The sequence below is a fragment of the Oryctolagus cuniculus genome, chromosome 6 (genome assembly GCF_964237555.1).
Source record: "Oryctolagus cuniculus chromosome 6, mOryCun1.1, whole genome shotgun sequence".
NCBI lineage: Eukaryota > Metazoa > Chordata > Mammalia > Lagomorpha > Leporidae > Oryctolagus > Oryctolagus cuniculus.
Window position 1 is genome coordinate 153,541,269 of NC_091437.1, and position 18,619 is coordinate 153,559,887.

The 18,619-nt window shown below is 52.7% G+C and overlaps 1 long non-coding RNA gene across 32 annotated transcripts in view; it reads left to right on the forward strand.

Annotated features, from left to right (window-relative positions):
• The window catches only part of LOC103348133 (uncharacterized), a 260,857-nt gene that overhangs the window by 41,655 nt on the left and 200,583 nt on the right, over window positions 1-18,619 (forward strand). For 3 of the 32 annotated variants that reach the window (XR_011389533.1, XR_011389526.1, XR_011389540.1), the window contains one exon: window positions 8,254-8,476. The exons of 28 other annotated variants lie outside the window; for them this stretch is intronic. This is a non-coding gene — a long non-coding RNA (uncharacterized lncRNA). Of the gene's footprint in view, window positions 1-8,253; window positions 8,477-14,153; window positions 18,604-18,619 lie in introns of those variants that run through there. One more of the 32 variants, XR_011389546.1, reaches the window with a different exon arrangement.

Below are 18,619 nucleotides of genomic sequence, written 5' to 3' on the forward strand. Positions count from 1 at the left end.
CCGTCCATCATTGGCTGGAAGAAAGGGAGACAGGCAGTCCCAGCTCCAGTTAAGAGGAAGTCAGAGTAGATGATGAGAGGCTAAACAGCAGGAGTGAGGAGGAGTCCAGATCTCATGTCCTTCTCAGCACCATGATTATTTTATTACCCACCACCTGGCCCATGGCATGTGTATACCTATATTCTTATCTGCAAAAACATATTAATGCATTATAAGTTATTTTAAAATTTTCATTATTTGCTTATATTTGTTTTATTATTCATTTTTGTTATTTTAAATTTGCATTTTTATTACCTATGTAAGTTTCACGTCCCTTTAAACTGTTGTAGCAAAAGTTTATTTATTTTTTTGACAAGCAGAGTGGACAGTGAGAGAGAGAGAGAGACAGAGACAGAGAGAAAGGTCTTCCTTTTCCATTGGTTCACCCCCCAATGGCCGCTGCAGCCGGTGTGCTGTGGCTGGCATACGGCACTGATCCGAATCCAGGATCCAGGTGCTTCTCCTGGTCTCCCTTGCGGGTGCAGGGCCCAAGGACTTGGGCCATCCTCCACTGCACTACTGGGCCACAGCGGAGAGCTGGACTGGAAGAGGAGCAACTGGGACAGAATCTGGCGCCCCGACCGGGACTAGGACCCGGGGTGCCGGCGCCGCAGGCGGAGGATTAGCCTAGTGAGCCGCAGCGCCCGCCTGCAAAAGTTTATTTTAAATCCCTAGGCTTTTATGCCTTCATGATCGTGTTTTTGGCAATTTACAAAAACTGAAAAGCTGGTTTTGTGAGCATTTGAGCTGAGTGTCACGTGGCATTAATGGACTGCGCAGGAAAGCCAGGTCTCCCTTGGACCAAGCGCATCCTGGAAGACCTTCTGTCCCCTTCTTCCAGGGAGGCCAGACTGGGGCTGGCAGCGACCAGAGTGCAGAGCCCACCCTGTTGCTTCCTAGGAGGCTCAGCCCTGCCCGAGCTGATGAATCGATCTCAAGAGCCAGCAGCCTGCTCCCAGAGGCTGGACGAGGTGGCCTTCAGGGATCCACGCGGTCCTGGAATTCATGGGTGGAGGGCGAGTAGCGTGGGGGCTGGAAGGTCAGGTCAGGAGCCTCTGAGGTTGCAGGGACAGCAGGGCCCTAGCTGCCCCAGAGTAGTTGTGAGGATGAACCTCAGGGCTGCAGCTGGAAGCGGTTTGTCACAGCCCAGCCACTGGTAAACAGCACCACTCTTGAGATACTCGCTCGCTTTTTCTTTTTCTTCTTCTTCTTCTTTTTTTTTTTTTTTTTTTTTTTTTTTGACAGGCAGAGTGGACAGTGAGAGAGAGAGAGACAGAGAGAAAGGTCTTCCTTTTTTTCCGTTGGTTCACCCTCCAGTGGCTGCCACGGCCGGCGCACCATGCTGATCTGATGGCAGGAGCCAGGTGCTTCTCCTGGTCTCCCATGTGGGTGCAGGGCCCAAGCACTTGGGCCATCCTCCACTGCACTCCCTGGCCACAGCAGAGAGCTGGCCTGGAAGAGGGGCAACCGGGACAGAATCCGGAGCCCCGACCGGGACTAGAACCTGGTGTCACGGCGCCGCAGGTGGAGGATTAGCCTAGTGAGCCACAGCGCTGGCCTTTGCTCGCTTTTTCGTAGGAGCTTGGAATCCCTGTCTTTCTGGGCAGCGCAGAGCTCTGTGCACATTCCTTGGGGGAAGCTTCTTTCTTTGGAGCAGGTGGATGCCTGGCCACACCCTCCAACGCTGCAAGGGATTCTTGATGTTCTTGGTTTCTCTGAATGCTTGGTGTGAGTCTACACCGTTATAAAGCTCTGTCTGCGTTCCCTAGCTGCCCTCAGTGCCCCTGTTAAAGGGAAAGCTGCCCAGAAGAGGCGGTCCCAACTGCAGCCTTAAAAGTGGACCTGGAATCACAAGCAGGAAGCAGCTGGGGAGCTGAGGCCACCATCAGTAGGAGCCTGTGGGGCCGGCGCCATGGCTCACTTGGTTAATCCTCAGCCTGCGGTGCCAGCATCCCATATGGGTGCCAGTTCTAGTCCCGGTTGCTGCTCTTCCAGTCCAGCTCTCTGCTGTGGCCCGGGAGTGCAGTGGAGGATGGCCCAAGTGCTTGGGCCCTGCACCCCATGGGAGACCAGGAGAAGCACCTGGCTCCTGGCTTCAGATCGGCGCAGTGCACTGGCCATTGCGGCCATTTGGGGGGTGAACCAATGAAGAAAAACCTTTTCTCTCTCTCACTGTCTAACGTCTAACTTTGCCTGTCAAAAAAAAAGGGGGGGGGGCTGTGCTCCTGTACCCTCGCTGCGGGTGTGCTTGATGTCATCCACTTTATCCAGGACGCCACATGAACTGCGCTTTTCTGCTTCCATTCTGCTATGGGCCACACGATCCTCCACCTTTCCATCCTCTTTGCTACTTAACAATGCAACCGGTGCCACCTCCTCTGGGAAGTCCTCCCTGACTTCCAGGTTTCAGGACAGAGACTCCTGTGTTAACAGTGAACAGAATCCTTCTCATCCCCTGGCTTCAGAATGCTGGCCTCATCCATTTGACAGAATTTATTGGGGGAGGGACCTGTGTTTTATAGACACTGATTAATTGGAACAGTGCCTGGAACCTAGCAGGTGCTCTGTTGAGGGGAGAGTGTTGGCAGGGTGATGGGGAAAGGTTCCTTCAAGAGGTCTGATTGGAATTAGTCCTTTATGTGGTATACAAAGTGTGAGGGAGAGAATGTGTTGATGGAGAATGGCCTGGGGGGCTGAAACAAGGGATTGGGAGTGTTGAGATGACCCCTTTCCTTGGAGCTGATGGTCAGAGTAGGGGCTGGTGGGGACTGAGCTTAGAGAGGGAGGTTAAAGGTAGGTTCCTGATGCATGCATAGCCTGAATGAAGAGTGTGGTCTTGAGTCTTTGTCAAAGAGGGAGGGAGACAGATTATCAGATTCGCCCTGTTATACACTGACTGGGTCACAGGGTAGAGAGAGAAGGCAGGGGGAGGAAAGGTTTTGTTGTTGTTGTTTTAATTGCTTAATTTATTTGAAAGAGAGAGAGACTGACCATTCACTCTCCAAATGCCTGCAACAGCTAGAGCTGTGTTGATCTGAAGCCAGGAGCTTCTTCTGGGTCTCTCAGGCAGGTGCAGAGACCCGAGGACTTGGGCCATCTTCCATTGCTTTCCCAGGCCATAGCAGAGAGCTGGACTGGAAGTAGAGTAGCCAGGACTCAAACCAGCTCCCATATGGGATGTCGATGCTGCAGGCAGCGGCTTTCCCTGCTACACCGCAGCGCCAGCCCCAGAAGAGGTTTAACAGCCTCTGAGAGCCTAGAGCATTTGTGTGCCGGGAGAGGGGAGTGTGGCCAGACAAGGTAGTGTCCTTCAGACTGCATGAACAGCAGACTCATTGCAGCCTCCACCTGCCAGATGGGCTCCAGGACGAGCACTCCTAAATCTCTAGACTTGAGCACTTTGTCCAGCGACTCCTCTCCCTCCCAGCACACAGCAGATCTAGGCTTCCCAGATAGGGTTACGCAAGGATGTGACCCAGAGAACCGGTGCCTGAGTCATCGATCAGATGAACCACGAGTATCTCTGGTCTCAGGGAGAATTCTTAGTAGACTCAAGACGCTAGCAGAACTGAGTGTCCGTTTTCCTATCCACAGCCTCAAGGCCTGGCACAGGTGTGTGTGTGTGCGCAAGATTATCCCGGTGGACATCTGTCTCGTACCGGTGGTTTTCTCTCCCCAGCAGAATGGCAGGTAAAGCTCAATGCTGACTGCCGCCAGTTCACCTGCTCTTCCTGAGGCCCCTGGTGGGCTTGGGGCCGGGGCATAGTCATTACCAGAGACTCCGATGAGAGTCACCCGCCTGGGAGCCTTTCCAAGTACACAGCCCAGACCCCACCAGTACCAGAAAGGCATTTGTGAAGGCTGTTTGGGTGAGAGGAGCATTAAGAGCTGCTGAGCCAAATGGTCATAAAGGCAAACAAAGTTCTTGAAGTGTCCTAGACTATCAGGAGAAGGAACGAGGTGGGTGTTGTACAGTGTACCTGCACTGCCCGGCTTGGTGTTGGGGCCTGGGTGCTGTGCACGCTGGCTACCTTTGGTCTTCCCCTCCTTCCAGGCAGGCTCAGCCCTTGTAGGCTCCTTCCGTCTGAGGTCCTTGCCTCTGCTGTCAGCCATGGAGAGGAGTAACAGACAATGCTGGGAGCCTCGGTGGGTCCCACTTCCTTGAGCTGAAAACTCCCTTTAGGTTCAGCCGTGCCCGAGCTTTTCCTTTCTAGAGTCATCTTTGCTCTTGGCCTTGGCTCCCTAACGCATGCTTCCTCAGGCTGCCTTTCTGTGTAGGCTTCCTTCTGAGTTAGGACTCCGGGAGGGCTAGAGCCTCTGGCCTGCATCTCCAGGTAGCACCCGCCCCCCCGCAGATCAGGGGGCAGCTGGTGTTTGCGTGCGTGTGACAATCGGCTCTTCAGGATATGAAAATGGCTCACAGCAAAGCAATCCCACAGATTACCTAAGCCTGAGGCAGCCCGCTCCATTATAAAAAGAGAAAAACGCATGGAGACTGCCACTTTCCTGTTAGGTTGTGTAATGCACAGGTTGCTGACTTATGTGTAGCTTCAGTGGCAGGAAAACAGACCCTCTCCTGTTCATGCATTCGTCGCCAGAGGGGGCAGGCAAGTTGGCGCGGCCCTCTGTGAGGGCCTTTCCTCTGCGGACCACAGATGCAGGTACCTTTGATCTCGCAGTCTCGTGTTGGGACATCAGGATGTTTCCTCTCCAGACCTACAGATCTTTGTGCAAAGCAGCCAGTGCCTGAGATTATTCCTGGTAACATTTTTATGATAGCAAATGATTGGAGCCACTCAGACGTCTGTGTCTCAAAGACCGGTTCAGGAAGTGACCTGGGGTCCGGTGGACTGGATGTGGAGAAGAATGAGGAAGTGCCGTGTGCACAGACCAGCGCAGGTCTGCAGGTCTCCCGTGGAGCAAACAGAGCCAGAGCGGTGCAGCAGGTGCTGCGTGCCATCCTTTGTGTGGGACTTGCGTGTGTGCTGAGGAGATGCAAACATTGCTGTTTGCCCAAACTCCGTAAGGGACACAAGAAGCCAACACAGCCTGGGCTTGTGTGGGGAGGGGGGTGGGGCAAGAGGAGGCTGGGCAGAGAAGGAGATCAAGGCAGATTCCAGCTGTTTCTTTGGGTATCATTTGCATTTTGAACCATGAGCATATTGAAAAGATTGGGGGCAACGGAAATGTTGAATAGAGTCTGTAGCACACGTTTCATTTTGAATGTTTTAAAAAAATTGGTGGCCTTCTCGTGCCTGGACTGGGGTGTTGTTGGGCTAAGGAGAGGAAGCCCAGTGAAGTAAAGCACCCTTTCTCATCACGTCCTATCAAAGACACGTGGTCTTGACACACTTCCGCAGATCCTGGCCAAAGGGTGTTCTACAAAGTACTTGACCAGCACTTCTCAGAATTGGTGTGACCCAGGGTGGTGTGGGCACAGCCAGGACCTGTGTGATGTGCCTAGGTACAAGGGGAGGGGGATTCCAAGCCTGGGGAGGAGTGAAATCTTTGCTCAGGGCATAGGTGTGGACACATTAAAGGGAGTCGGGGTTGGAGGTGGAGCCGATGGTCTGAGCCCAGGGCCCCTGACCTACTGGGAAGGGAGTAGCCAAGAGTGTTTCCCCTGTGCCAGCCCTCTCTGGTTGAGTGGCTGTGGAGAGCTCTGCTTTGGCCTGGCTCAGTGGGAGGAGTGTGTCATTGTTAGTGAGGCTGCCAAGGCCAGGGGCAGGGGTGGAGAGCAGGCAGCAGATACCTGCTGGGCCTGGGGCCCTGGGAGGGTTAAAGCCTGGAGGAGTTGCCCCAAGCTGCAGCCACACCGTTTTCTGTTCTTGGACCTCAGAAGACCTTTTTCCCTTTCCACATCTCTGCAGTGTGGCCAGGGTGGTTTGGGTTGGAGCAGAAGTAAGCATGGGAGAAGAACGGCGCCCGCTCGGCCTGCCTTGCAGCTGTTGAGGACACTGCACCTCTTGCAGCCTGGCCCCTGCTTGCAGAACAGGGTGTTCCCAGGAGGTGGAAAGACTGGTTTTCTATCAGATAAAGACAGGAGCCCAGGAATCCTCTAGGGCCCTTTACCCGGATGACACAGCCAGGAGAGTGGCTGTGTCAGCCAGGTAAGGGAGTGGGAGAAGAAACGGGAGCCCTGAACTGTGTGTGCCTCTGTGTGGATGAACATGTGTGTTCAGCCTAGGGCAGTGGCTGAGAGGGACTAGAAACAGTCCCTGCCATCCACCCTAGGGGGAGGCAGCCAGGCCAAGGGGGGCCTCTTTTTTTTTTTTTTTTTTGAATTATTTATTTATTTGAAGGTGGAGTTACAGAGAGTGACAGAGAGCGAGAGCTCTTCCATCTGCTGGTTCACTCCCCAAATGGCTGCAATGGCTGGAGCTGGGTCCATCTAAAGCCAGAAGCCAGGAGCTGCTTCTGGGTCTGCCACGTGGGTACAGGGGCCCAGGCACTTAGGCCATCTTCTTCTGCTTTCCCAGGTCATTCATAGCCAGGAGCTGGATTGGAAGTGGAGCAGCCGGGACATGAACTGGCACCCATGTGGGATGCCAGCATCGCAGGTGGCAGCTTAATCCGTCATGCCACAGTGCCGGCCCCCAGAAATTCTAAAAGGGTTCAGTATAATAAAACAGCTGATTTGTTTACAGGTTTCAGAGTGCTGTGATTGTATCATGATATACAGTGGTGGTGGGACCCCGTGCCCAGCCAGTATTGGTGATACTAAGAGTCATCACTGTGCCTGCCCTTTGTGGAACTCACAAAGGCCTTCAGAGCACGTAATTAGTGTCTACACATGGGATTAAACAATGTAAGATTGATTTGTGAATTTTGTCCTTTGGTCTCTCATGTGCACTCACTGGTGGGTAACCATGGAAATAATCAGTCTTAGTGGCTTTATCTTAAAAAATGCTGTTAGAAAGAAAGTTTCGAAGCATTATATATAACACCAAGAATGTCTGAGGTGGGAATGCTTTTTTTTAAATATAAATGTTGGGGGTGGGGAGCTGCAGGTGCATTCAGGGTGTTGTGAATAATCTGGGGCTCATTTGTCACATGAGCTTCTCTGTGAGCCGTGCCCTGGTTGACATGTTGGGATGATGTTCTTCTGGGGTGTCTGTTTCTCCAGTTTTGGGGGGTGCACTGCAGTTGTATGGTAAGAATGGGGGCTGTGGATTTAGATAATCTTGAGTTTCTAAGGCAAACTCAGTCCTTAGCCCCTGGGTTTCCCCCTCATAGCCTCCATCTGGACTGGAGATGACATTAGAGGAGAAAATGTTAAGAAATGCCCAGCCCGGAACCTCATCTGGTTGGCATCCAGTCCATGGCACTGTAACCCAGCGTTTGTCTGGATGTGGCCTCTGCGGCCTGAGAGCTTGTGAGGGCTCGAGTCTGAGAGTGGGGGAGGGTCTCCATGGTCAGCAGCAGGAGTCCCAGGGAGAGCCTGGGCTAACTCAGGCTTTCATTCATCAGGAGCCAGGCTGAGGGTCTCCAGGCTGCAGTTTCTCCATGCAGGGGTGAGGCTGGGCCAAAGGGTCTTCATGGGCTTGTCATGCACTGTTCGTACTTCCAGGCATTGGCTTTGTCGGATTTGGTCTCCTTGGCTGTGCGCTACGCTCTGAAGTCCCGGCCTCATAACCCAGCCAGCGGCTGACAAGGAGGACCTAGAATTGGACTGACCTTCTGTGATTCTGCATAGCCCATACCCAGGCACAGAGGCACTAGGGAGCCACCTTGATTTCTGGCTGCAGGATTCCTGGGACTGAGTCACAGCGGTCATGGCTGTGAGGAGTCATGTTTGCTTTGTGTGCGATCCCAGACTGTGGCGGCAGTGACTGCCACTGGAACACGGCATGGCAGGCGCCGTGTGCCAGGTGTCGTGAGCCTCACAGCACTGACTGCATCCGCGTGCAAGGGGCTATGGCTCAGGGTCCTCTGGAGGAGTATTTGAACATGGGAGAGCTGGGTGACTGTCCCGGCTGTGAGTCAGCCTAGGCCCCCGAGCGTCATCTAAAAACTCTGCTGGGTGTGTTGATTCCCTGCTTGGGAGCCTTAGAGGAAATGAGGCAGTGATGGCTGATGCTAAGTGCATGCACTCTGCCACTGCCTTGTCTGGGTTTGAATCCAGCTGTGTGATCTTGGACACAATATTAACCTCTCTGAGCCTCAGCTCTCTCATCTGTGAAATAGGAAATTCTAACACTTTCTGTCTCACAGGATTGGGACTTTGCATGAATTAATGTGGGCAATTGCACAGTGCAGCGCCTGGCCTCCCAGCAAGGTTGCTGTCAGAATCGAGAGCAGCAATGCCCTCCACACCGCGAAGGTCTCAGTCAACGAGGGCTGCTGCTGCTGTGCGTTGCCACTGTTCCTGGAGCCTGGCCTGGCCTCGCCTCACTCTCTGTCTGCTGCCCACCACTCTCCACCACTCTGGCCACAGGTAATGGCTTCTGATGGCTTGGCTGTTTCTCTTAGACAGTGGGGCTTGTGGGCACACGGGTCCCAGGTCCTGGTCTTCTTTGCTTCTATGGTATCTTGCAACAAACCCAGCTGGCTTGGAACTAGTGCTCAGGAAACAGTGACCAAGGGTGACGTTGGCTGGCTTAGTGCTTTCCAGGAGAGGACGCACAGTTCTCTCTTGCTTTGTTCAAATTTCAGATCAGGGACAATCAGGTGACAGGAGGTCAAGACAGTGTTGTCAGCCAGAGCTGTGAAAGGGCACAGTGGACAGCGAATGAGCCCTGGGCTCCAGGAGAGGAAGGAAGATGCAACCTCCCGGGGCAACAGTGAGAGAGTGAGCTGGTGCCCAGGGCGCTGTGGAGGCCGTGGAAGACCCTGGGAGAGCCGCGTGGAAGAGGTGAAGCTGGGTAGCACAGCACAGGGACGGATGGGCAAGCTCTTTGAGCCTCTGAACACATTGATACGTCGGCACCCCACGTTCCCACTCCTCGCAGCCCCCACCCCTGGTGTTTCTCTCCTTGGCTCCTCTCCCGCCGTCCCCAGAAGCCGCAGTGCCGCAGCCGCAGTGGGCCGTTTCCTGTCCCAGGGGCTGCCTGCCCTGCTCCAGTCCTGCCGCAGGCATGACCTCACCCCATGGGCGGCCGGGAAGCAGGGCTCCTGTTTCCCGCCTGTTTACCCTGGCTCTGCGACAGGGCTGTCACGTGGCCCCGCTGAGATGCCAGCAGCGTGAGTCGCCGACAGTGGGCACAGGCAGGGGGGAGGGGGGCATTCCTCTGGGCTGACTCGTACCCGGCTTGCCTGGCACGGGACCCTCGGCTTCTGGAGGCAGCTCAGGGGCGAGCGGCTGGCCCGGTTCTGTGCTGGGGCTGCTGAGTCATCCCCTGGCCTGGCCGTGCAGCCTCTGAGTCATGGCAAGGCCCAGTCCTAAACAGTGAGCCCTTTGTGGGGCCCTCCTGGGCTTTCCTGTCCCTCCAAGCATTTCAGGGGACCCCACTTTGGTGTTTGACCCTCTCTGCTGCCGGCCTCCCTTGAGAGTTCTTGCACCACCCTCACTTTCCAGGCCTGGGCGTGGGTGCCAGGGACTCGGAGAAATATCCCTCAACCTCAGTATGCCTCCCGGGATCCTGAATCCTGGAGCAGCTGAGTTAGAAGAATGATGGGTGGGGAGGGGCGGGGTTTGCCGGCAGGGCTGCAGAGGGAGCCTGCCAGTATCCTGTGTCTCACATGTTTTGTGAGCCTCTTGAAGTGACTTTGAGAACCCAGCTGGTTACCATGAGTAAGCAGGTGTGAGCATCACACCTGTGTCTGGGCACCATGCAACATACACAGTGCACATTGATGCTGTCAACGCCCGTCCCAGCCCTGAGATGTTGTCCTTAGACCCATCTCATGGTTGAAGAAACTGAGGGTCTAATAAGAGCAGATACTGGCTCAGTGTCCCATAGCTAGAAAGCAGGATGTCTGGAATTTAACCCCACAGGTCCCTGACTCTGTTTACTATTTTAAACTCAAGATTCTCTCCCTCTGTCTGTCCCTCTCCCTTTCTTCTCCTTAGCTACTGAATCTTCCCTAAGGATAGCAGCTGTCAGCAGTGCAGGAGGCTGGCTATTAAGGGGAAACAAAAGTGTCATTAGGAGTCCTGCTGTCACCGTGGGTTGAGTCTGCCTGCTGAGCCCTGAGGGTGGAGGCCTTGGCAGTGGGGACCCCTAAGGGCTGGTGTCTGGGGGGTGGGGGCAGTGGGTTGTGTTGAGGCTGCAGAGTGCCAGGCTTGTCTCCAGACTGAGAGGAGCTGTCTGGGGTGCAGTTGCGCCCCCCCTTTTCAGGGGGGCTTTGCTGGGCTGGGTCGTGTCTTTTATGAAGACAGGATCCAGATTTCTCTGAGCCTAGCAGCTTCCTCCCCCTGGGAAGGGGGCATCTGCCTGGGGAGAGGAGTTTGCATGTGAAATGAGCTCTCCAGGTGAGGCGGGAGCACTTTCCTAGGTCACCCTGGGATGCAGGTAAGGCCTTCCAGTGTCTACAGTACTCAGTGGGCTGTCAGGGAGTCTAGACCAGGGAGGTTGCTCTGAGCAGAAAGGGCCACAGCACAGGGCTTGCTTGGGCCTGTGTTTGAGAACACAGTCGTTGACCTGTCAAAGGGATGAGGGATGGGGGAGGGGAGGGAGCGTGGGAGGTGTGGCAGGCAGGTGTCTGTCCCATCAGTCTGGCCGGAGCTGAGAAGCAGCTGCCTCTCCCCCTGCTCTCCTCCCCTTTCCACGTTCCAGCCTCTTTCCGGCACCCTCTCCCAGCCCCCACCTCTGGGCCCTGTGCAGGTCGGGTGGCAGTTGCCATTTGTACACAAGTTCGTCCTGTTTTCCTTTCGCATAGGCAGATGTGGATATTTGTGTTCATGCCTCTATCAAAAGCAGAGCAAGAAAACAGTCTTGAGATCTATTGTGTTTCTAGCAAAATGAGAGTGAGCACCCCTCTTCCTTGAAAGGAAAATTTCCACACCTGCCCTGGACTCTAGCTGTGGAGCAAATGATGGACGTAGGGAGGGCCTGGACAGAGAGTGGGGATGTGTAGGGCTTAGCTGCAGTGTTGAGATGCCTCAGGGCTGGAGCTGGGTGTCCTGTGGACACTTTCATGGCCAGTTACTGTGTGCCAAGCTGGGAAGCTAGGTGCTTCCTATATTAACTCACCTAATCCACCAAAACCCAGTGAAGAGGGTGCATTATCATTTCCCCCATTTAACAGGCAAGGAAACCAAGGTTTTAGGGGCCACATAACTTGTCCAAGGCCATGCAGTTCTAATGGGCAGGCCCACGCTCAGACCTAGGGTGTGGGGCCCCCAGACTGTGTTGCTCACTGTGCCTTGGGAAAAGATTCATAGCCCTCAGATGGTTGCCAAGCTGCTGCTAGGAAGTGAGTATCTGATTCATTTAGAATCCCAACCACTTTGTTGTCTCCTTCAGTAGACACTAGGGGCTGAGGAGTTGGGTTGAGTCACTGATAATCAGAGCATGCCTGCCCGTGCCTGCCTCTTCCTAGACACTGGGATGCTGGGATGAATAACACCTGTTTGAGCTATTGGTGGCACTGGTTGCAAGAGGAGGCAAGTCACTTCCCCTAAGGGACTCTGGCTAGGGACACCACAGAGGGATGTCCACATTTTCTGATTTCAGGTTCATTGCTTTGTGATCCTCATGTACACCCCTGTCCTCTTGCATTGCTAGCACATCGTGGAATTTCTATGCCTGTTCATTGAATGACTATGAAATCGTCTATTTTCTACACCTGAAAACTTTTGTTAGTTGGCTCCATCTTCAAATGAGGCTGCAAAATGGGCTCATTTGAGGGGCTGGCACTGTGGTGTTGTGGGTAAAGCTGCTGCCTGCAGTGCCGGCTTCCCAAATGGGCACTGGTTGGAGTCACGGCTGCTCCAGTTCTGATCCAGTTCTCTGCTATGGCCTGGGAAAGCAGTAGAAGATGGCCCAAGTTCTTGGGCCCCTGCACCCCAGTGGGAGACCTGGAAGAAGCTCCTGGATCCTGGCTTTGGCTCAACCTAGCTCCACTGTTGTGGCCATTTGGGGAGTGAACCAGTGGATGGAAGACCCCTCTCTCTCTCTCTTCCTCTTTCTCTCTCTAACTCTGCCTTTCAAATAAATAAATAAATCTTAAGAAAAAAGATGTATACACTTTCATCTATATTAAAAAAATGGGCTCATTTGTGTGGCAGGCTGTGATGAAGTCAGGCTGATAGGTTGAGAAGAGGAGAAACAGGGTTTTTCTGTTGAAGAGACTAAGCCAGGGGCTGGTGTTGTGGCTTAGCTGCTGAAGTTGCAGCCTGGGATGCCAGCATCCCATATGGGCGTTGGGTCCAGTCTCGGCTGCTCCACTTCCAGTCCAGCTCCCTGCTGGTGTGCCTGGGAAAGCAGTGGAGGCTGGCCCGACTCCTTGCGCTCCCGTCCCAACGTGGGAGACCCAGATGAAGCTCCTGGCTTTGGCCTGGCCCAGTCCTGGTCTTTGCATCCATTTGGGGATGAGCCAGTGGATGGAAGATTTCTCTTTGTCCCTCCCTCTGTCTCTCTAATTCTATCTTTCAAATAAATAAATATTGGGATTTTAAAGAATGCTCAGAATTAGGTCACTCTAGAAAGGCCGCAGGGTCCCGAGTTCGGTTATTTTCTTGGCCGTGTAACTTGTGACCGGAGGTGGCTGTGAGGCCGTAGCTTGTGTTCTCCGAAGGGTGAATGAGATGGATGCTCTCTGAAGAGAGATGTCTCAGATATTGGCAGAAAGCCGGATACTGAAGTAGCATTTCTGTTTTTCTTTCTTTGATTAGAGCTTTCAAGTCAGTCTTCTGTAAATGAGTGGTCAAGAGAGGAGGGATTTTCTGGAGCTGGACTTGACCCGTAGAAGGTGGCCACCGCAGTGGTTTTGAATGAAATCTGATGCCCAGCCGTTCTGTGGCCTGGAGTCAGCACTTGACCCCTTTCTCTTTCTTTTCCTGTTGTTACTACACCCGAACATTCACTTCTGATGACACTTTTTGTAAATGAGAGAGAAATTGAGTATTTTTTTTCCTTCCAACTTTATTATTAGATTCAGATTGAGTTCTGGGCTTCTGGCTTCAGCCTTGGGTGTTGTGAGCATTTGGGGAGTGATTCAGCAAATGGGAGCTGTCTCTGCCTTCCTGATAAACTGAAAAAATGAATAGAAAAGAAGTTTTTTAAAAAATCTGCAGATGCTGACATGTACCTTATATAAAATGCATAACCTCCATACATCTTCCTGTTTACTTTAAATTGTTTCTTGATTATTTATAATAGCTAATATAATGCAAATGCTATGTAATCAGTTATCCTGTCTTGTTTAGGGACTAATTACAAGAAAAAAGTCTGTATATGTTCACTGTAGGTGAAAATTTTTTTTTAAGATTTATTTATTTATTTGAAAGTCAGAGTTGCACAGAGAGAAGGAGAGGAGGAGAGGGAGAGAGAGAGAGAGGTTTTCCATCCGCTGGTTCACTCTCCAATTGGTGGCAATGGCTGGAGCTGCGCCTATCTGAAGCCAGGAGCCAGGAGCTTCTTCCTGGTCTCCAACGTGGATGCAGGGCCCAAGGATTTGGGCCATCTTCCACTGCTTTCCCAGGCCACAGCAGAGAGCTGGATCAGAAGTGGAGCAGCCAGGACTTGAACCGGCACCCATATGGCACTGCAGGTGGCGGCTCTACCTGCTATGCCACAGCACTGGCCCCTCTGTAGGTGAAATTTTTAAAAAACTTTTTTTTAGGCCGGCGCCGTGGCTCAATAGGCTAATCCTCCACCTTGCGGCGCCGGCACACCGGGTTCTAGTCCCGGTCAGGGCGCCGGATTCTGTCCCGGTTGCCCCTCTTCCAGGCCAGCTCTCTGCTATGGCCAGGGAGTGCAGTGGAGGATGGCCCAGGTGCTTGGGCCCTGCACCCCATGGGAGACCAGGAAAAGCACCTGGCTCCTGGCTCCTGCCATCGGATCAGCGCGGTGCGCCGGCTGCAGCGGCGGCCATTGGAGGGTGAACCAACGGCAAAGGAAGACCTTTCTCTCTGTCTCTCTCTCTCACTGTCCACTCTGCCTGTCAAAAATAAAAATAAAAAAAAAAAAATAAAATAAAATAAAAAAAAAAAAACTTTTTTGACCTGCGGTTGGGTGAGTATGTGGATGTGGAACCTGTTGATATGGAGGGCTACACAGGAGGTAGACCCTGTGTGGCTGGGACAGAGGTGTCCACTGCTAGCCTTAGAGCTGTCAACACACGTCTGATTCCCCACTGGGGTTGTGGCTGACTTCGTTCTGTGTGATGTCTTTGAGCTCTTTCTCCAGACTGAAAAGGCATGGAACATTGCAGAGTTTAGAGGATCCAGTGCAAAAATCAGATCTGGGCGTTTGAGTCCCCTGGGGTTGCATCTTGGGCCTGCTATTTATGTAACCTGCCCCAGTGTCGATTTCTGTGTCTGTAAAATGGAGATGTTGCTATCTAGGTCAAAGGTAGCGAGTGAGATGCCTGGTACTTAGGAGGCAGCCAGCATTGGTTTCTTTGTTCTTACAGGTAGAGTGGCTGAGTCACAAGTCCTGGCGGGAGGCTGCTTTCTGTGCCTTCCGTAGATGCGTCACTGCTCCCTCTTGAAGCTTGTGTTGTCTGGGCGTGGTGGGCCCCAGGAATAATGCTGCTGCCCAAGCTGATTCGTGACAGGAACCCTGTGAACACCGCTTAACAGCAAGCCCTCGGACTGGCTGGAGGCTGCCCGCAGTGATGGGAACTGGGGGTGCTCCAGGGACTTCAGGCACAGTGTGTCCAGATCCGGGCGGGGCCGCTTCCTGGAGCCTTCAGGTTGCTCTGGGCAGGTCACGGGCTCCCAGGTGAGCCAGAGGAGAGGAGCAGGTTTTGGCAGTGCTAGAAGTGGCACTGCAGGAAGCAGGGCTCCTTCTGGCAGGATTGGTTCCCAGTGGTGGGTGCTGGGGTGTGGCTTGGGACCAAGAACAGGCTGCTCCTCCGCCAGCTACTGCTGGAACCCTGAAGGTACCTTCAGAAGGAAGTGAGAAGGATGAGAGTTCCAGATTGGAGAGAGATTTCTAGGGGCTCAGGAGCAGGGGGAGTACCACGGGGAGACGCGCGGGGCCAGAGAAGGGCACTGGGCACTGTGACCGCTCTGTCTCCTGTTGAGTGATCACTTGGCTGGATGGCCATTTCTCTCTCTACTGCTGTGTGATCTTCTCAAGGGCATCCTGGTTCCTTGCAGAGTGTCCGTCACACTGAGACACGTTCACAATGGCTACTGATAATGCACGGTCAAGATGTGAGCCTTGGGATGTCCCTATGGATGTCACCCAGCCTTCGTTCTCCTTGGTCTGCTGTGTCCTGTTTGGGAGCCTCTTAAGTCTTCCTGACACTTTCGTTGCAGTATGTCTTTTCTCTTGTGATTCTCTCTGCTTTCCATCTACACTCCCACGTTTCCTTTCACATTGCTACCCTTTTCCTTCCATCCAACCATCCCTCCAATTATCCACCCTTCCAGCTCTCCACCCTATAGGGGTGGGAAGAGGTGGTACCGTTCCTCACCCATCATAAGGGTCATGGCCAACACTCCTATAATAACAGCAGACAGGTTAACAAGAGTCAACTGTAACAAATATCAGTCAAAGTTTTAGATGATGCAGGTCTTCAGAAATGAAGACCAGAGACCCAGGGAAAACTGTCTGATTCTGTGCTCCTAAGTTAGATGAAGAATGGGCAGCCATGTAGAAATATGTTTGTGCAAAGTGTATGATCTGATGGTAATAGACTGGGGGGTAGGGCCCCAGCAAGGTCTCTCTGTTCGTGTTCTTCTTGGTCTCTCTGTAGCATTCCTTTCTCTCAAGGATAGGGGCAGGATTCCCTCTGGAAAGGGAGTCTGTGACCCACTGCCCGACAGGTAGCTCAGAGAATTTCTTTGTGGCCAGGCCTTACACACCAAGTGTGGGAAATGAGAGGAATGTTTCTGGGCTCGTCACTGTTGGGAGAGAGGGCTCTAGTTTCCAGGATGTGCCTTGGGGAAGAGGAATTCTGGTTTCTATGATTTGCTTCATGGGAGAAAGAGGAGCAGGAGAGAGGAGAGGGTCAGAAAGAGCTTGCTTTCGAGAATGCTTCTGGGGCTTTCCCTCTCCTTTAATTCAAAATCCTTGGCTTGCCAACAAAGCACCATACGCGGGGGTATCCTGTCCTGAGCCCCAGCACACCCTTAGAACGAACCACCGTTCCATCCAGCTGTCCTTCCCCCAGCCTCCCTTCTCCCCGGCCTCTGCCACTGTCCATTGGACGCTTGCCTCACTCTGTAGTTGCACAGATGGGTAAGAGCCAACAACGTCCCCACTCTGACAAAGTTCATCTTCTGGTGGGAAGCCAAGCAGAAAACTGAGTCATTGCAGTACAGTCTGGAGGGCATGCTGATAGAAGTTTCATCAGGGCACTCAGGGGCAAGGAGGGGAGGAGTGAGGGTTCACCGTGGGAGGCCATGGAACATTGCTTGAATTGCGTCTGGGAGGGTGAATTTCTCCAGGTCTCTGGGGGGCTCGGGGTGAGGAGGCAGGATGGGCCTGGAGGACTGGGCTCAGGCTGGAGCCCCCTGCAGATGTTCAATTTCTGTCACCTCATCATCCTAGGGGCACATATGCAGTATGTTTTGGAAGGTGTTAATGTGTGTCCTTTGCTGCCCTTTGTAGAAGTTCTTTTTGTACCTGTGCCTTTGTCCACAGTTCCAGTGTTGGGCCTGATTAGGATGCAGCTGCTGTCAGAAACGCGTGCCCCGGTGCCAAGGGGGAGGTTAGACCCTGGCAGCCTTGCATGGTTCTGCTTCTTTTCAGCTCCATTGCTACCCAGCTCACTCACAAGGTTGAGGATACCTTACCAGGCAAGCACATTTTTCTTCTGCACATGCCTGTTTGTAGAAATATATTCACACACATGCATACACACACACATGTGTACAGAGGTACCTACATGGGCACACGCATACATGCATATACACATGTTCACACAGACACATACATACGCACTCACACAATACACATACATATACACATATTCACACAGCTACACATACATGCATTCATACATATACTGTTTGGGGCCATCCTATTTACCCAGTATCGGTCTCATGAAGGGCACCCCGGTCTCAGTCTCTTGATCAGTGGTCTCAGCCCACGTGTCTAAGAGCCACCTAGGGGCTCTGGCAGAGCAGACCCCAGGCCCATAACCCAGAAATAGAAAATAGAAGGCGGATATAAAGCAGAACACACAGACTGCCCACGGTCCTGATCCTTGGTGATAACTGCCCTTAGAACCTCTTGGCCGCCTCGCTTCCAGGTGGTTTTGTATCTTGACTTTTCGCTTGCATCATGTCATGCAAAATCGCTCCAGCGTCATTCATGATTTCAACACCTGTTTGAGTAGCTCAGCTGTTTTCCATCACACCCCTGAGAGGGAAAGGAGCTCTCTATAACTAGATGGGTAACATGGGGATAATAAGCACCCCACACAGAGAGGGCGCTGCGCACATGCTGGCCACTGCTAATATTACTGTCAATGTCACTGTTGTTCCACCAGCCACGTCGGTACTGCTGGGCATTCAGGCTTCCTTCTGCTTTTGCCTGTTGGAACACATAGACCGTCCCATGCATCTCTGATTGCTTGGTGGCAGAGCCACACATCAGAGTATCAGAACTGTGTGAGCCTCTGGCTTCATTGTGTCCCGTTTCTTTGCAGCTTTTCACCAGGGCCGCTCTGCAGTGCGGGTGGTGCTGAGGCAGCTTCCTACACTTGCGGTGTTGTATTTCATGCAATCAGCTCTTATGGCAAGGAGGGAATAATATGATAGGCAGATACGACAGCTAACCCACCAACCTACCCCTTGTCTTGTTAGAGTGGTGCTTTTCTTTGATGACTTGTGTGGTTGACATCTTTTCCTGTTTAGCACCTATTTGTGTTTTGTAAACAGGTCATTTCCTTTGGGATGTTAGAAATTTTTCTGTCATTGATTTGTAAGATCAGTCTTGATTAACTTGTGAATTTTGCGGATGGTGGGAACTGGGGCGTCCCATACTGCTCTTTGTTAGGCATGTTGGCCCAGGAACTGAGGCTTGGGTTTCTGTGGGGGACAGTTCTTTACAATTCTGCATCTGATTGTGGTAGCAGAAGCATGCTTTGCAAGTGAATGCATGGACCTGCCCCAGTAATCCAGGCGGTTGGCAATTTGAAATGTTCATGGTGAGTGACATTTACTAAGGAAGTCCCCTCTCTCCTCTGTCTTCATAAACAAATAGAAAACACTGCTATCCTTCAAGTGGCAGTAGAAAGGTCACCTCTGCATCTCCATTTTTGCAGGGGTGGGGGCAGCCTTCTCCAAAGCACCAGTGGCAGTTTCTGACTTAGTAGCATTTGTGATGTCAGCCTCCCTGCTGTCTCCTCTTTGCCAGCGGGGTCAGGAATCTTGCATCACAAAGATAGGATCAGTGGAACTGGAGTCCCCGGTGCTGCCTTGAAGTCTAAGGCCCAGAGAGGCAAAGTGACTCACCTGAGGCCACCCAGCTGGGATCAGCAGATCCAGTACTTGACCAGGTGTCTGGATGGGTGG